The 12,996-nt window shown below is 35.7% G+C and overlaps 1 protein-coding gene across 8 annotated transcripts in view; it reads right to left on the reverse strand.

Moving 5' to 3' along the window:
- Positions 1-12,996, reverse strand: part of HDAC9 (histone deacetylase 9) — a 679,750-nt gene that overhangs the window by 547,702 nt on the left and 119,052 nt on the right. Inside the window, exon 1 of one of the 8 annotated variants that reach the window (XM_023215928.1) lies at positions 70-93. The exons of the other annotated variants lie outside the window; for them this stretch is intronic. The gene's annotated coding sequence lies outside the window, so the exon portion shown is untranslated. Of the gene's footprint in view, positions 1-69; positions 94-12,996 lie in introns of those variants that run through there. 8 annotated transcript variants of the gene reach the window in all.

Raw genomic sequence — 12,996 nt, forward strand, 5'->3', positions numbered from 1 at the left:
ATTATTCTACTATAAGTAACTCCATTAGAAATAGCGGTGTACCAGGAGGGAGAGGATTAAAGTTCTCACCTCAGTTTTGACCAATTAGCAGCTGTGTAAACTCTGTCAAGCTACTTAATGCCGCTGAGTATCAGCTTTCTCATCTGTAAAATTAGGGAAAATATTTGGGAATACAATGAATGAGAAGAAGGATAAGGATAAGGAACTAACAAAGAGAAAAGAAAGAGGCACACAGCCATAGAATAAAGAGGCAAGGTAGGAAGCCACGGAAAGCAGAGAATGAGGACCATATATGAAGGGTTTCAAGTAAGAGTATTCTCTACAACAAGGAAGAGGAAAAAAAGTTGAGGTAAAAATATCAAAGTCAAACATCCTTGCTTCCCCATTAAATGTAAAGTCAATCAGGATAGTCTTCAAAAATAACAGAGCCTTTCTTCTTAAGTTATATTCATTCTTAATTTTTCCTAAGAAGTGTTTGTGCCTAACATTACAATGATTTTCTGTATTTGAAAGTAAACACTGATACTCTTTTTTTTTTTTTTTTGAGACGGAGTCTCGCTCTGTCGCCCAGGCTGAAGTGCAGTGGCCGGATCTCGGCTCACTGCAAGCTCCGCCTCCCGGGTTTACGCCATTCTCCTGCCTCAGCCTCCTGAGTAGCTGGGATTACTGGCGCCCGCCACCTCGCCCGGCTAGTTTTTTTGTATTTTTTAGTAGAGACGGGGTTTCACCAGGTTAGCCAGGATGGTCTCCATCTCCTGACCTCGTGATCTGCCCGTCTCGGCCTCCCAAAGTGCTGGGATTACAGGCTTGAGCCACCGAGCCCGGCCTTCCATTGATATTCTTAATATTCTGCCAACCTGTTTATTCACCAAAGAACAGGCAATGTAACTTGGAAATAGCAAGATGTAAAAAACTTGTAATATCTCAGAGGTCATTTGTTTACTTATAATGTATTTGTTATAAATATCTAAAAGGTTGGACGGGCGCAGTGGCTCAAGCCTGTAATCCCAGCACTTTGGGAGACCGAGACGGGCGGATCATGAGGTCAGGAGATCGAGACCATCCTGGCTAACACGGTGAAACCCCGTCTCTACTAAAAAATACAAAAAACTAGCCAGGCGAGGTGGTGGACACCTATAGTCCCAGCTACTCGGGAGGCTGAGGCAGGAGAATGGCGTAAACCCGGGAGGCAGAGCTTGTAGTGAGCTGAGATCTGGCCACTGCACTCCAGCCTGGGCGACAGAGCGAGACTCCGTCTCAAAAATCAAAACAAAACAAAACAAAAAACCCAAATATCTAAAAGGCATTTTAAACAGCATATATAACTAAATACTTATATTACGGAATTAAAATTCAAATAAAATGCATAGTGAAAGGAATGTCCTTGCAGTTAGGCTACGTTAGTTACCTCAATACTAAATTTAATTTTCTGTCAGCCAATGCAAAAAAAAAAAAAAAAAAAAAAGAAGGATGAGTAAGGAGCAGACATGTCTCCCATTATTTGATAAGGAAAAACATAAAAGTTACTTTTTGTATTTTTTTGTCCTTTAATGGACATCAGGTAATATAATAATGGTCAATATCATTGTGACATCTTTGCAAAATACATGAAAGGAGGATATTTCATTTAACAAAATGAAAAAAAAATTGGAAAGTTCTGCTTATCTCAAATCTTTTTCAAATTTTCACTTACATACATTTTAAAATTAAATATAAATAATCATATCTTTTAAATGTCTAAGTATTTTAATATCTTAGCAGCATTCTAGTTATAGGGGCACCTCAGTTTTAAAATGTCATTCATTTACTTATAATTTCTTCCCTCTGGCCTCCTAATTTCCTTTTGAGGGGAAGTTTCTCATGTGTGGTCTTTGTCTGAAGTGAGTTTATTAGCACTTTCACTTAAATCTCTTATAACTGGATCATTCAATATTCAAGGAAAAGCCCCAAATATTAAAGTGTGTTTACCTTAACACAAAGATATAGCACCTACCACAGAATTAATCATTATTAACTAATGCCCAAATGCTAAATATCTTTAGTTTTAGGCAGCAAAAAACACCAGCCTCAGTCCTGCAATGAGGTATGAGGTCATTTTACTCACCTAAATGTTAAGTACAGTATACAGAATAGTGATTCCCAGCCTTTTCAATATACCCTTTTATAGTCTATTTCTCTATGTATATACTTAATTCAAAGATTTTGCCTACCAAGCAAACTGTATAAAGTAAGAATTAATATAGTTTAATATGATTTATAAATAAAGACACATATAATGGTGAATTCGAGCTTCCGATATATAGGACAGACAATGTTATACTGTTGATGTAGTAATAAAGAGTGAAAATGCTCAACAGTTTAAGTCTTGTGTATCTTTAAATAGGGGAAAGGTATTAACATTAGGACTTCAAAAATATCAACAAGGAAACTAATGTTTAAGTTGATGAATCCTTAGGGATCCAGAGATAGACTCCAGGTTGGAATCATTAGTTCCAGAGAATTCTTTTCTTTCTCTTTACAGTCTTTTAATGAAACATAGAAAACCAGTGGTATATTATACTTATCACATACTCTTTCCTCAAATTAAGACTGAGACGTCTGTGCTTCCTTCTGCTCTACTTTCCTTTTTTGATATCATTGCAGCAAATACCAATTCATAACAAAAATATCTATAGGAAATTACATACTATTATTTTGCGTATCCTTCAAATTGCAATGAAAACTTTCCTATTTAGTTGGTAGTTAAAACTAATGAATGCCTTTAAATGAAATTTTAGTAGACAGACATCCTTGACAGAGAAATTTTACAATTTACTTAAGCTAAAACTAATTTTAATTAGCTGATCTAAAGATGGACATATTTTAATATTTGACTGGCATTTGTTTCCAACGTGGTTTAAACTGTTTCATATTCCACCCATTTCTAAAGTTTTTAAAATCAATATTCATTTAATTATGAATTTTAAAAAAGAAATTATCCATTTCATTTCACTATTGTTTTAAGTTTTTCAAGTTTTCACTAGATGAAGAGTCTTCCTTTGCTAGACTGCCTTTTCTTCTAATTTTTACATAATTTTTACCTCACAGTTGAACTAAGAAAACTGGAGATATGAATCGCTGTTGCATGTGGCATATACTTTTTATTATGAATAACATTCACTTCATTTTCTGCCATGTAATAAAGAGATGAGGCTTTGGAGCAAGTCACAACTGGGTGTGAGTCCCTTAGTGATGCAATGGCCAGCAAGTTACTTCACATATCTGAACTGCCGGATCCCCATGTAACAGGAGGATGATCACGTGTTCATCATAGGATTCCTATGGCACTAAATGGTAAAAATAAATGATTTATAAGGTACATAGCACAAAGCTGACCAATAAAGCTGCAAGCAATCACTACCACCATCCCTTATAGTACTGTGGGAAGCCTTCCTTTTCTGAAACCTTTGCCTCTGTCTCCTCCTCTGATATATTCCATTGTAGTTTCAACTTTTATGTTATTATAGTTTTCTCAGTGAGCTACATATTGTTTATTTACTTATGTACTCCGGCTGGAAAATAAAGAGTGTGCAAGAAACACAAATCCTTAGAACCTATTCTTAAATAACATTTTCTCCCAGACAGACGCCTAGCAAAAGACCTATACAGATACTCCTCCACTTAGGATGGAGTTATAACCCTATAAACCCATCATACATTAAAAATATAGCAAGTTGAGGCTGGGTGCGGTGGCTTACACCTGTAATCCCAGCACTTTGGGAGGCTGAGGCAAGCAGATCATTTGAGACCAGGAGTACAAGACCAGCCTGGCCAACACAGTGAAACCCCTTCTCTACCAAAAGAAAAAATACAAACATTAGCTGGGCATAGTGGTGCACACCTGTAGTCCCAGCTACTCAGAAGGCTGAGACAGGAGAATCACTTGAACCCGGGAGGTGGAAGATGCAGTGAGCTGAGATCACACCACTGCACTCTAGCCCGGGCAACAGAGTGAGACCCTGTCTCAAAACAAAACAAAACAAAAAAATAGCAAGTTGAAATTACATTGAGTACACCTAACCTACTGAACATCATAGGTTCACCTAGCCCACCTTAAATTTCTTCAGAAAACTTACATTAGCCTACATTTGACTATTATTTAAAAAGCCAGCTGGGCATGGTGGCTCACGCCTGTAATCCCAGCACTTTGGGAGGCCAAGGCGGGCAGATCACGAGGTCAGGAGATCGAGACTATCTTGGCTAACATGGTGAAACCCCATCTCTACTAAAAATACAAAATATTAGCCAGGTGTGATGGTGCACACCTGTAGTCCCAGTTACTCGGGAGGCTGAGAGAGGAGGATCGCTTGAACCCGGTAGGCAGAGGTTGCAGTGAGCCAAAATCACGCCACTGCACACTCCAGCCCAGGCGACAAAGACTCCATCAAAAAAAAAAAAAAAAAAAAAAGTCTAATATTTCATGTAATTCATTGAATACTGTACTAAAAATGAAAAACAGAATAACTGTGTGAGTACTTGAAGTTTGATTTCTGCTGAAGGTGTATTACTTTTGTACCATCGAAACTCAAAAAAATCTTAAGTCAAACCATCAAATATCAGGGACTATCTATATACAGAAATTAGGTCTCCAGTAAATCTTATGGACTGACTTGCAGTTTTCCCTAAGGTAAGATACCCACCAGCACTCCATGGATGTACCAAATACTCAGGCTGGGACTCTGGGCTTATTTGCTTATTAGCACCTCCCAAACATTGACAGACAAGCCTGTGCTACAAATGACTTCTTGCTGAGCAGCTTAGCACCTTTTCACTTGGCAAGAAATGATTTCCAAAACTAGGCTTTGATTCCCAAATACTTCCTTGACTGGATTATAATTCTACAAAGCGAACTCTTTTTTTACATCTTCCCTATAAAGTTGAGTTTGCTTCTCACAATCCTCACTAAAATGGTGAATTATTTGTAAAGCTATGTTAATCATAAGACTTGATAAGAATATCATTTGGAGTACATACACAATTTAAAAAAATATTTAGGCAGAAACTTACATAAAAGTCTCTATTCCCACCTTCTTATATCTCACTGGGTCAAAAGAGTTGATCATTCTTCTTTCCTGACACAATATATCCTTTAAAAATAAGGAACTACATTCCTGTCAACTCTATTGTATGTACTACTGTATCACATTTTAAAATGAGATTTTAAAAACAAAGCTAATTTAAAGAAAGCCACAAAGGTCATTCAAGTCCTTATTAAAATATAGTACATTATCAGTGTATTATGTATGTATAACATGTAAATATTGTGTGTATATATACTTATTATCATGTACAATTATATGCACATAATTTTCATGCTCAGAAAACATTCTTTGTTGAAACAAAGAACTATATAGGTTCTTGGCAACCAATTTGGGAGACAAAATTTTTATGACTGATGTCAGAGCTAAAAGCCCAACAGGATTGTTCATCCAGCACTACTTCTCTTTTCATTAGGTCCATTGTCCAATGTCTTCCTGTGGTCCTCAGCTTCTCCATGACACACTCGTCTTGTTCCTGAGTCTCTCCATCCCCTGACCCCGTGCAATCCCACCTCCCTTGCTGCTCCATCACCCTGACCATAGATTAAACCAATTTAGAAAACAATCATTTTTAAAGAATGAATTTTTCAACAGGTGCAAATGGATGTAGTACCTTCAAACTACAACATTATATATTTACCAAGAGAGTGAAGAAACTAAACCACAATCTAGTGTTCCAAAAGGGCTACATTAAGATTATGATGATACTAAGAGAAACAAACAGAAATTCTCCAAAAAAAAAAAAAAAAAAAAAAAATGGGTAAAGAAAAATGATGGACTAAAAATTTAAAATAAAACAAATACTTTCTATTGTTCACTTTTCTACCCTTTTCTTAATTAAAGCTACTAATTAATTCATATCACTATTTCTGTATGTTAAAACAAGTTATGCTCCTGAATACAAAGAGCTACTTCTAAGATTTTCGGGCAAATGTTTAATTTAGCCAATATTTGAGAAGCTTTCCATCCTAAAATTACACGTAAAATATAAGAAAATAGAGCTTCCAAAGCTACAATCCCCTTATCACTTTTTCCAATATTTAGTCAATTACGTGGAATCACATCACTAGTCACAGTATATGTCTTTGTATTTCCTAATGAAAAGATGGACTCGAAAAAGGAAACATACCAACAATTAAATGTAAGTAAAATGAAGCAAACACCATCTTTTGAAAGTAAAAATAAAATGTCAGATACACAATATTTCATGTGGTAGAAGTAATTTCTGAGACAAGGGCAGTTTCTGAGGGTTGGGAAGCGAATGCAGAGGGTGTCACTAAACTCAGTCTCAAAGAGGCACTACCAAGCTAATTATTTTCTTCTATGCTTGTCTATAAGCATTACACTTTTCACTTTCTATGAAAAAAAGGCCCATCGTTAATGAGATCCATAAAGATTCCTTAATCAGCTTATACTGCGAAAGAGTATTAAAGTCTCCATTTTCACAACAGGCATATGAAATACACACTTTTATGATATATTACTAGCACAGGAACTTACATCTCTCTCCCCTTGAACCACCTGCAAATTTTAATAGTCATGTATCGCCAGGGTACCAGAAACTCATAAAAGTTTAACCTGCCAATTAACAAGTAGGTAAAGTTCCAGTCCTGTGCCATAATTTGTTTGCTTCCAAGGCATAGACAGCAAAACCTAAAAAATATTCCCTTGAATTTTTTTGCAAGGCAACTACATTCCAGGACTGACTTCTTACAAAAGTCACCAACAAGTAAAAGCATACAAATGCATATCAGAAATCACATCCTTATGGAGGGCATAAAGTTAAGAAAACGTAGAAGTCTAAAAATGGATTTGATTATCTCCAAAAAGCTGCTACCTGAAGGGTTTTATTTGGACTAGGTCGCTCTTGTTTCAAATTTAATCTGCGTCTTTTCTAATGTGCTATAGGTCTATGCCATTTGTTGCATTCTTTTTACCAAGGAGCTGCACCAGAAATTATTACATACTTTTAGGACTGTTTGCTCTTATGTACATACCCAAACCACGATCTCAAACATAGGACCCACAATATAAAAAAAGCCTCCCAATTCCTTTCTGTAACAATGGTGATGGTTACTAAGGACATTCCGATAGGATGACTTCAGGCTATGTAAGTTTCATAAACAGCCCATTAGTGTCAAGGTCCTTGGTCTCAGTCCCAGCCTAGCTAGTCATACAAGGAATTACTGCCATATTAAGAAATTGCTTATTTTTTTGAACTTACAGAACCAGGCAGAGCTATTTTCTTTTTCTGGTGTTTTATTTATGTGAACTAGCCTCCTAGGAAGGAAATTAAAAGATTTATGTCAGAAAGCTAGTGGAGTTATTATTATAATGTCTGATTTTCCTATGGCTGTGAAAATACCTATATACTCAAAAGCCAATAGACAGACACAGGTTAGGAATTTGTTCATTCATTCATTCATTTACTCTTCCTTCACTGAGTGTCTTCTATAACTCAAGAATTATGTATTGTAGAAACAATAATTTTTTAAAAGACAACACATACTTGCCTTCATGTAGCTGATATTCTAGTGAGGAAAAACCTTTAGGTTGGGTCTTCAATATTTGCTGATTTTAACACAATTCATCCCCTTTTGTCATCAAAACAAAATCATCATCATAATAAGTATTAACACTTATTGAGTACCAACTTTGCAACAAGTATAATGCTAAGCATTATACATACATCATCTCATGTAATCCCCTCAATAATTCCATGATGTAAGTACTATGTAAGTACGAGGTTAATTTGTCCATCGACACACAACTGAATATGGCCAGAACTCAAACTCATTCCATTAGAATCCAAAGTGTTTCTTCTTATGATTTCATTATCTCTATCTGAAAAATAATGTAGGATCAAATCTTAGAAGATCCTAAGCTACCAAAAGACATTTTCTGCAGAACTTATATATCTAGACCAAAGGAAACACAATCAGATTTCCTTTAACAAAGGGGAAGAGCAGCATCCTTTTCCTTAATGGTCTCCAGAGCGCAGTCTTAATTGACATCTGAAAAACAGTTCTACCAGTTTTACTATTGTTCTATGGAACTGGTGCATCCTAGTTCTCTAACATTCAATTCATAAATACTTTGCAGGGTTTCAAGAATTCAAACTGCATTCTAATATATTAAGTGCCTGCACACATTCTGCTAGAGACTGTGTGAATGATGGGATTTTTTTTTTTTTTTTTTTTTTTTGTCCAAGATCTTACCTTGTGAACTGATGAATCACAGAAGGCTGCACATTGACTTTAAGTTTCCTGTTTCTATTGGCTGTTCATATGTTTTTAGGTTCTTTGTTTGCCTAAACATGTCACCCCACTTTGAGATTTGTTACAGTAGCTTGAGACGTTAGAATACAACCCACAGGGAGACAAGATTTTAATGTGCAACATTATTTGTCCCTGATGAACAACTATACTTACTGCAGGGGATGTTCAAATAACATTTTCCTTTGGCAGAGAAGAAATGACTCTTGGGTTCAAAAAAGGAATCATCAAATAGTATTCAGAAGTTTTTCTAGACATAGAGCAAAGAACTTAATAAACAGGTGAACAAAACATAAAGATTAGGAAAGTGGAATCTTCTCCAATAGACTGAGAGATAAATAAGATCTAGAGTGAAAGAAAAAAGGACTAGACTTTAGACTTTGGAAGTTTAGAAAGAAAGAAATACACATAGTGAGATCAGGAGATTTCAGTAAGAAAGAATACCTAACCTGGGTCTATACATATTGACATGCTTTTAATTGTTTATAGACATATTGTTTATATATTTCTATTATTATTTTCCAGGCATGTAACCAAGTTGTTTATTTTATCTAAGAAGATATATCTGATTATTTCTGGGAACGTATTTCATATAAGTAATTTTAAGCAATACATCTTTATGTGAATAAAGAGAGTTCTTCATCACTATATTATTTTTAACAACTACAAAAAGAGAGACAAAAAAACAAAGAAGAACCTAAAACTCTAATCATAAGAGAGATGTTTCATACAACATGGCATAGTTACTAGACGAAAATTAGGCATCCAAAAAAGTTACATGTAAAAGTATTTCAGAAAAAAAGGGAAAGGCTAGGTGTGGTGGCTCAGGCCTATAATCCCAGCACTTTGGGAGGCTGAGGCAGCAGATCACAAGGTCAGGAGATTGAGACCATCCTGGCTAACATGGTGAAACCCCGCCTCTACTAAAAATACGAAAAGAAATTAGTCGGGCGTGGTGGTGGGCTCCTGTAGTCCCGGCTACTCGGGAGGCTGAGGCAGGATAATGGCATGAACCTGGGAAGCAGAGCTTGCAGTGAGCCGAGATTGCGCCACTGCACTCCAGCCTGGGCAACAGAGCGAGACTCTGTGTCAAAAAAAAACAAAAAAAAAAGAAAAAAAAGGAAAATATTGATTGGGTTGGTGCAAACATAATGGGTTGGTGCAAACATAATTTCAGTTTTTGCCATTAAAAATAATTGCAAAAAACTGCAATTACTTACACCAATCTAATACTTGTCTTATAAAAATGTTTGGATGAGAAAGTAGGACAATGTTTTGTTTTAACTCTACTTACAATTATGGAAAAGTCATATCATTTTGAATTGATTAAATAATTTATAAACCAAAATGATATACTTGTTCATGTTCTACTAGCTGAATTATCACTATTTTTAAGAATGTTTTCACTATTCTAAAAACTTTAGGTAACGTAATTGTACAATATTGCTTTTACATTTAAAACATATATTTACAACCAATGATTGGTCTAAAAGTAACTGTCTGTGTGATAACTTCTAGTAGACAGTGCTCATGAATCCCAGAGGGCAGGCGAGGCCAGTTACCCAGAAATCTGGTCAGAACAGAGAGGAACTGCCAGGCAACTGCAGGAAATTCAGCTAGAAACCATAGACAACTAAGCAGAATCTGCCAAAGGTTGTTTTGTTAAATTGTTTTTAAGCTGCAAGTTAAAGTGCTAAAGTAGTACTTTAATTTAAGTGCTAAAGTTGAAGATGGTAAATTATTATCAGAACTTTAACTATTTAAAAAAAAAATTCAAGTGTACCTTTGCTGACACTATCAATTCTGCCTTATTTATTTCCCTAGCATATTTTTTTTTCTCACTTGAAAATCTCCTGCACATTCAAAAGTTATTTTCTTTCTTCTCATGCCCCAATCTCCATTACCTTTCTAAGAAGGATGCCCAGGTAAGCTGGATATTGTGTTTCAGATCTGATGAACAAAAGTTGCTCAATACTGGGAGGAAAGGAACCAAATGGCTATTCCCACTTCACTATGGGTTACAGATGCTTCTATACTGGCTGTGCTGTATTTCTACTTGGGGAAGGAAAAGTGAGTAACATAGGGGGATAATTGTGGGGAGAAAATGTGTGCAGAGACACTGAAAAGCAATCTAGAACAGGAATCAATAAGCAGAATTAAATGTGGCAAAAAATACTTAGAAAATGGAATTATATTTGTGCATGTTTAGGTAAAAATAGGAATGTAAAACTAGTCTGAAGCAGCTCTGTTTTAAGGGAAAGTCGAAGAAAGTTTACTAATGTTTCATTTCCAAGTGAAGCTGTCCATGTACAGCAGGTCCTCAAATAATGTTGTTTTGTTATAACTTTGATGAAGAAAAAAACCAATTCCCTGCGGGGGCCACTATCTATATGGAGTTTGCACATGCTCCCTTTGTCTACGCGGGTTTTCTCTGGGTCCTCGTGTTTGCTCCCACAGCCCAAAGCTGCGCACGTTTGGTGAGTTGGTGTGTCTACATAGTCCCCATCTAAGTGAGTGCTAGGGTGTGTGTGAGTGCACCCTGAAATGGGATGGCATCCTGCCCAGGGCTGGTTCCCTGAGCTGCTGGGGTGAGCTCTGGACACCCACAACCCTGAAGTAGAATAAACAGATAAACAATAATCTTACTTGTTTTTATTAATCTTTCTTTTTATACATTTCTATGTATAGCTTACATTTATTTCAATAGCTAATATTAGAAGTATTTAGAAGTTTGGTGATTTTTGTGACCATAAATATGCTGTAGAAACTTAACTATTTTTTATATCAGCCTATGGTAAAATTGATTTTGTTATACAACGTTTCTCTTAAAGTTGCAGTTTCCAAGACCTATCAACAATTAAGTGAAGATTTACTGTATTTTGTGTTACTAAGTTTAACTATTAATAGTATAAGAACCCCTAATTTCAAGAATACAAAGTGAAGCAAAATCAATTCAACATTAGTAATTATATTATACACCTGCCATACACCTGCCTAGGCACTAAGCACTGGTAACAAGTTAGACACAGCCCTTACCCTATAGAACTTACAGTCTAGCACAATCCTAGCATAATTCTCCAATATACAACCTATTCTCATTCTCCTTCTTCTGATTTGACATTGCTCTTCCATTCTGGATAAATCATTTACATTATTTATTATTTTTCCCTCTTAAAAAACATTATATTTGTCCTGCCCATGTAAGTTATATACCTCTTAAAGACAGGGTTCCTCTTACATTTTTGCTGACTTTCAACTTGTCAATCAATAGATAACTTTTGGTGGACTAACTAGATATTAAATATGAATATAACATCATTTCATTACACAACATTATATTTGTATTGTTATATAACAAGTACATGAGGTCAAAGAAGAAATTTGAACGTATGTATTGCGACATCCTTACTGATTTCTGATTAAGGTCAACTCCCCTTTTCTTTTCTGCTTGGCCTGTCAGTTTCTCCAACATGCTGCATTCCTAGCCTCCTCAAGAGCTCTAAAAGACTCTTCCTCTACCTGCAAGGTCTCTCCCCTCTTCATGGAACTCATTCTTCAGGTCTGAGCTTGAAGACTACTGCTTCACAGAAGCTTATTTACCCTGCTCTACCCAGGGTAGATAAAGTCATTCCATTAAATAGCCTCATAGCAAGCTCTACTTTTCCTTCCCAATGCTTACAATATGTCTTAATTACATATTTTCTTCTATAATTATTTGATTAACATATGTCTCGATCTATAAAGCAAGAACTCAAAAGGTAAGACCTGTTTTTGCCTTGCTCACCATGGTGTACCAGATCAGAACCCTGGACATAGCAGCTACTCAATAAATCTTTATGAGTGAGCCAAGCCCATGTCGGGTTCATTTACTAATTTGTTTATTCATTTATTCATTCATTTATTTATTTTCATTTACCCATTATTCATTTTGCCATTTGACTCTCACAAATATACATGGAGAAATTACTAGGACTAGGCACTGTGCTAGACTCTGATGCTACAACCAAATACACAGCAGGTCCTACTTTCAAAGTACACATGTAATTAGTGAATATAGAAAAAAGACCCAGGAAAATAACAAGTGCAACAGTGTGTTTCGATTTTATGATAGAAAGAAATACAGAAGTACGTGGAAAGAAATAGTTAAAAATAGTTAAAACTGTTCTGCCTTCCCCCAATAAATTATTATTGATCAAATCATAAGACCTGGTATGTCATTCTATAGTAATGATCACTTTACCATAAGAGTCATTGAATTCCATTATTATATCTTGGATATGTTGCCATTTGAAATAAAATGGCAAATTAGCATTATCTTGCTATGTAAGTATATACCTCACTATATTTATACACTTAACTGGGAAATTTAAGTCTGTATGTACACACAGTCAATATAATTCCCAGCTCCAAATCTGTAAATAAAGATATTTTATATCCAATTCTCAAAACATGCAATCAGATGTACAATATGAAATGAAATGTAAACATATTTCCCTAAGCCACTAATTTACTATCAAGCAAGGGACTTTTCAGGATCAAGCCGACTCTGACTCACAGCTAGGCAATTCTGTGATTGCGTTTGCTTAAGCCACAAGCCAGCGTTTTATATAATCGCTCTGTTTAGAACATCAGATTTCCTGTGG

This window comes from Piliocolobus tephrosceles, chromosome 8 (genome assembly GCF_002776525.5).
Source record: "Piliocolobus tephrosceles isolate RC106 chromosome 8, ASM277652v3, whole genome shotgun sequence".
NCBI lineage: Eukaryota > Metazoa > Chordata > Mammalia > Primates > Cercopithecidae > Piliocolobus > Piliocolobus tephrosceles.